Here is a 6662-nt window from a genome sequence, read left to right as displayed (position 1 = left end):
TTTTACGCGAATGAGAGAATACTTTTAAGAATGAGTAAATGTTTTAGTGTTTTTTGCATAAAATAACATAAGTTTAAGAACAACTGGGCGTTTAAATAAGTGTAAGTAATATATTTTAAATACTTGTTATATACATAAACAATGTATGATACTTTTTAAATTAGTTTTTAATTAATATTCCACGCCCTTTCAAAACCATCTACATAAATATAAATTTCATTTCTTTCCATATTTTTTTTTTTTTATTTTGCAAAATTTTCTTGTTGAATGAGAATGAACTTTTATTTGGAAGACATGCAGCACTTTTTTTTAGTGGCAGGCAGGTAAATTGCATAAAAATGCAACCTTTATTAACTGCACGCCATTTTGATGTCACATTTTTCGGTCTCTTCATCTTGCAACACACTCTCACATGGACTCGCACATCATATCATCATCATCATCATCGTAGTTTTATTCTTGTTGGCCTCATCGTCATTATGATTGGTTAATGGGTTTGTTGAATGTTTTTCGTAAACATTGTACAAACTCTCGTAACCCTCTTAGTGCTCGTATTACAACTTAATACCTTTTGGTTCTATGTCTGTTCCAGAATTAAAATAAATATTAAGCATAAAAAACCATATAGGTATATATTGTCTTCCTCATTGTTTTTTTTTTTTTTTTGTATTTCGCTTTTTGTTCTTTTCATTTGTTTTAGTTTTTTTTTGAGCTTAAAATGAGACGCATAAATTATGTTTCCACTTTTCAACAACGTGTTGAAAAGTCTTTAAAAGTCATTGTTTAGGTAATCATAAATTAAAAGTGGTCTTTGGTTTCAAGGTATGTGTTACAAGCTATACGTTTATAAGACAGGCTCTTTCTCTCTGGGCCACCTTTATTTTGCACCCATTTTTGTATATAGTATTTCCCTTTGGAAATGGTGATGGCGTGTTTGTTTTACATTTAGTGTCAAAAAACAATTCATCTTTTTCAATTCGGTTTGGTTTTCATTCATTCATTCACTCACTCACTCACTCAGCTAGTCTTGATCATGACACACATGTTGCATATTAACAACTTTGTTTGTTCTTTTAGGTTTTCATTAAGTTTAATGGCTGATGTTTTTTGCGTGAAAAAAATGTTAGCTAGAAAGAGTTTACGAAATTGCGAAATTAAATTTTCAAATTAATCCTGATAAACGTTTGTACATACTACTTAGATCTTGCAAACCTTAAAAATTGTCTAAGATTCAGTTGTCAGTAAATTTTTTCTACTATTCAAAGGAGTCGTAATAGGAGCAGTTGAACTTCTTACCGGATATTTTTTTTTTTTCAGGATAAGCTAGACAGCTGGTGGCGAGGTGGAAACCTTTAATCTAATGAATATCTCTTAAGTAAGGTTTATTCTAATTATTATCTCTTTATATAGCGAAAACAGACGCCTGCAAACTTAGTACTTGTAGAAGACGACATATCAGAAACGATTACTTTGTTATATAGCGAAAACGTCGGGCGAAATAAATCACTATCAGTTTATACGCTAAACTTTAATAGTAAATTCGAGAGAATTTATAAACTTAGTACTTGTAGAAGACGACATATCAGAAACGATTACTAAGTCAACGACTTTAATTTAATCTCACAGATCTCCTTCATATTGCACTATACCTAAATCCGATGGCCCAAGGTTTGTTCACTACTTACTACATGACTAATGAACTACATGATTGATGAAGCGATAAAAGAATAAAGTAAACAATTGCGAAAATTTATTACGATTCTAAAATGAGGATAAACATATCAATTGGATCTTATTGAAAAAGCTTTCGAGTTTCTCACAAATTCTCTCTATTTTTATTTTAGATTTGAGATCAAGCGACTGCTTTCGGTATTTAGAATAGATTGAGCTCGAGCGACAGCTGTCTCTCTTGAATACAGTTTAAGCTCGATCAATATCAATCTCTGTTAAGAATAGCTTGAACTGTTCTTGAGTGCGTGCGATAATTGTCTCTGTTCAGCGAAAATCGCGAAAATCTAATGTAATTCTTGACTGAGAAAAAACATATGAAAATAACAAATGAATCTTCTTTCAAAAGGATTTCTGAGTTTCCCACGAATTCACTCTCTTTTTTTTTTTTTTTCTTAGAAAAGGTTTGAGATGAAGCGACTGCTTTCGCTATTTAGAATAGCTCAAGCTACTCTTGAGTACAGTTTATGCTCATTCAATATCAATCTCTGTTGAGAATAGATTAAGCTGTTCTTGAGTGCTTGAGTTCGTGCGATAATTTTCTCTGTTTAATCAGAATTTTATGAACAATCGCGAAGATCTAATGTAATTCTTGACTGAGAAAAAACATTTGAGAGTATCAAATTGATCTTCTTTGAAAATTCTCGAATTCTCTCTATTTTTATCTTAGAAAAGGTTTGAGATCAAGTCACTTCTTGAGCTTAAGCTATCGGCTCAGAACAGCGATAGTTATATCGGTATAGAAAAGCTTGAGCTCGAGCAATAACAGTCTCGGTTTAGGACAACTTGACAACGAGCGATATATGCCTCCACAGCTTGTGCTATAACAGTCTCTTTTTAGAACATTATTAGCTAGTTCGATAGTTCTCTGTATCAAAAATACCTTGAGTTCCAGCATAATTCTCTCTGCTTTGGCTCGAGAAGTAGATGATCTCTGTTTATTGTAGAAGAGTGCATGAGTTATTTCTCTCTTTTCAAAACAGCTTGTGCTCAAGCGATAACAGTCTCTGTTTAGAACATTATTAGCTGGTTCGATAGCTCTCTGTATCAAAAATACCTTGAGTTCCAGCATAATTCTCTCTGTTTTAGCTCGAAAAGTAGATGACCCTATATGGAACAGATAATAATCAAGCGATATATGTCTCTGTTTAGAGCAGTTATATCTGAAAATGGTTTTACAATGTCAAAATGAAACGAGATCCTACCATTATACGCATACTAAACTAACACTTTAACCTACCTAACCTATAAACAACTGAATGAAAATAAATTTTTACTAAAAATTGTTTCGATTCTTTAATAAAGAATATTAAACTTAAGACAAAAAAATATGTATATGTATATGCAAAAATAAAAGAACTGTCACAGTAACTGTGACAAACTGTCAAATAAATATAAAATTACAACTAATGACAAAATACTTTGAAATGCAAATGTGGTTAAGACATGCAAAATATAAGAAAAAAAATATATACATATAAAAACCCAAAAAAAAAAAATAAGGGCCGATCATTACGAAAATCTGCAGTGTCATTTATACTTATATAAAACTTATTTGTGCCAATTTTTAGAGAGATAATAGTATATTTCACGTAATTATGGCATAAAAAGTCCAAATCAGGAGGTACGGTTGTATGGGGGCTAGGTGAAATAATGGACCGATTTCAATAGGCTTCGTCCCTGCACCAAAAAACATGCTTGGTCCAAATTTCATTAAATTATCTTGAAAATTGCGGCCTGTACCTTGCGCACAAGGTTTACATGGACAGCCAGCCAGCCGGACAGACGGACGGACATGTCTTAATCGTCTCAAAAAATGATTCTAAATCGATCGGAACACTTTAAGGTGGGTGTAGGACCAATATTTTTGTGTGTTACAAACATCAGGACAAACGTATAATACCCTCCCCACTATAGTGGTGTAGGGTATAAAAATTAAATGAACAATCAAGTGCAAGAGTGCAAAAAAATAAAACAAGAAACAAACGAATGAGTGAGTGAATAAAAACCGAAAGAATGTGAATGAGTGACTGATGTAAACGTAGGCCATGTACATTTTGAAGCGTGTACGTGTGGATACCGAAACGTACATACACAATTCCTAAAGCGGTAGCAGTTTCAATTGTCAAAATCTTTGTCAATTATAATAATTTGACATTTGACAGAACACACACAGTGAAAAAAAAAAACATACTTGTACTTGCACACTGTTGCATTAACGCATTGTAATTCAAATACATCAGAGTTGAAACGGGTATGTATGTATGTATATAAATCGATCATTTAAGGCCTTGAATTGTCAGTAAAATTTAAATGTTTTTTGTTTATGTATAAAGGCGCTACTTAAGTTTGTGGGGCAAATAGAATAAGTAAAATGCTGTATTTGCAAGATATTTAAAATATTGACTATTGGGAATAAGTTTCATATCTCAAAATTTCCATTAAACTTCTACTAAATTGATGAAATTTAATCTAAACGATTTAAGAGATTTCTATTGCACCTTTTCACTCCCCCCATAACAGAATTGTAACTGAATCAGTTATAGCAAATTCCAAATTCTCTATTGCCTAACCAAAAATTGCCCCACAACATGTAACAATTCTTTGTAGGTAAGAAATATCTTTGCATATTTTTTTTTACTAAAATACAAACAAATAAAAAAACATAAACGCATACGTAACCATACGTCTTTTCTTAATTGAAAGATGTCAATTGTCGGTACGTTTACCTTAAATTCAATATGCGTTTTCAGCGGTAGTTTTGTTAGCCGTTTATTTTAATTTTGGTGCGTTGCATAAGACATTGAATGTTTTTGGTCTTTTGGAAACCTACGGCTATCTGTGACATTTATCACTACAAGCCAAAGACATCAGAGGCAACATAAAGCCGAAAAAACATTACCATTGCGTGGTTTAATTGAATTTTATTGTTCCTTAGAGTATGGCTATAGAAGAGGCGAATGTGTAACCATAAAAACATTCGAAAATTTAATGTAGAGTAATACTTAAATTGGTAAAATCATTTAAAATGTAACAGATACATTTGAAAGTCAGAAAGAAAATACATTATGTTTACACATCGGTTTTGAGATCGAGCTTATATGTATGTAATCTCAATCGGTTACGTCTTTGAACAACTATGGCCCGAGCTTTCTCTGTTAAGAGTAAAATGAGTTTAACCGAACGATTGCTCGAAAAGCTGGAATCCGAATCTGTTTCTATTTAGAACAGCTTGAGCTAGAACAGTTTGAACTCAAGCTACAGCTGTCTCTCTTAAGAACTACATGAGCTCAATCGATAGATGTCTCTGTTTAAAACAACTTGACCGACAATGTGTTTAAAATAGCTCGAGCTGCAACTGTCATTATTAGAAACGCTTGAACTGTAAGGGTCATTTTTAAGAACATCGTGAGTTAAGAGTCATTCTTAGGAATGGCACGAGTTCGTTCGATAATAGTTTATGTTTAGAACAGATTAAACTCTTGCTATAACTGCCCCTTTTAAGAACAGCTTGACTTATTTTGTAAACTGTCAACTGTTTTCAACACCTAGATCTCGAACTATTGCTCTCTCTGCTTAGAAAGCTTGGACTCTAGCGATAACTGTCCCTGTTTACAACACCTTTAACTCTAGCGATGACAGATTCTTTAAAAAACAACTTGAGTGTGTTCTATAACTGACTTTGTTTAGAACAGATTTAATTCGTTTGATAACTGTCTCTGCTTTAAACAGATGGAGCTCAAACCATTGCTCTCTCTCTCTCTATTTACAACAGCTTGGACTCTAACGAAAAATGTCACTGTTTAAACAGCGTGAACTGAAGCAATAACTGTCTCAGAATAGTTTGAGTTCGGGCGATTGCCGTCTCTGTTTAGAACAACCTGAACTCTTGCGATAACTGTCTCTGGTTAGAACAGCAAGCGATAACTGTCTCCTTAAAAACAGCTTGAGTGTGTTCGATAACTGACTCTGTTTAGAAGAGCTTTAATTCGTTTGATAACTGACTCTGCTTTGAACAGCTGAAGCTCAAACCATTGCTCTCTCTGTTTAGATCAGCTTGGACTCTGACGAAAAATGTCACTGTCACAGCGTGAACTGAAGCAATAACTGTCTCAGAACAGTTTGAGTTTGGGCGATTGCCGTCTCCTGAACTCTAGCGATAACAAGAGCTTGAGCTCTAGTGAAGACTGTGAAAGCGTCAATTTGAGCTCTAGCGATAGCTGACTCTCTTTAAAAGCACATGAGCTCCAGCTATAGCCTATAGCGACGCCAACTTCGAGCTAACATAATCCAAATTCCCTTATTTTTTTAAGATACACAAACTTAAAACATTTTCTTATTTAACTTGACTATTCTAGCACTTTCTTTTACACGCATTTATTTCCTAAATCCTTGTAATCCTTAAACATTACTCTTCCAATGGTCTTAGCAAATCACCCGAAATAAATTTTTCCACAAAACTACAGCAAAAAAAAAAAACGAAAAACAAAATACTACGTCAGTGATAAATGTATGAATATTGCGAAAGGGAGTGCTAAATGCAACAAATGCATTTCAAACTGAAAAACCCACCAAAGAAATATAAAAAATACGAACAAATAAATGATACACATATGAAAGGCGCCATGTAAAATAATAGTGGTTAGAATTGGTGTGCAATAAATGTGAAAAGTTTACGTTCTTTTGCTCCCGTTTTTGCGGGAATATTTCTTGTAAAAACTAAAAAATAAAACAAAAATCTAAAAACCAATTTAACATAATGACTATGAAATGAAAGCCAGCAGTAGCAGCAGCAATAGCACGTTCTAATATGTTCATGCTATATGTGCTACAAATGGCATGATAAGATGCAAGCAGGAAGAGGCTAAAATTATTGAGAATGAAAAACACCGTCGTCTTGGTTTCGCACAAAAATTTCCTTCTTATGTTTCTCA

This window comes from Lucilia sericata, unplaced genomic scaffold (genome assembly GCF_015586225.1).
Source record: "Lucilia sericata isolate MDLA Ls3-8-SP2 unplaced genomic scaffold, ASM1558622v1 Contig000282F_arrow, whole genome shotgun sequence".
Classification (NCBI taxonomy): Eukaryota; Metazoa; Arthropoda; class Insecta; order Diptera; family Calliphoridae; genus Lucilia; species Lucilia sericata.
This window is presented reverse-complemented; position numbering follows the sequence as displayed.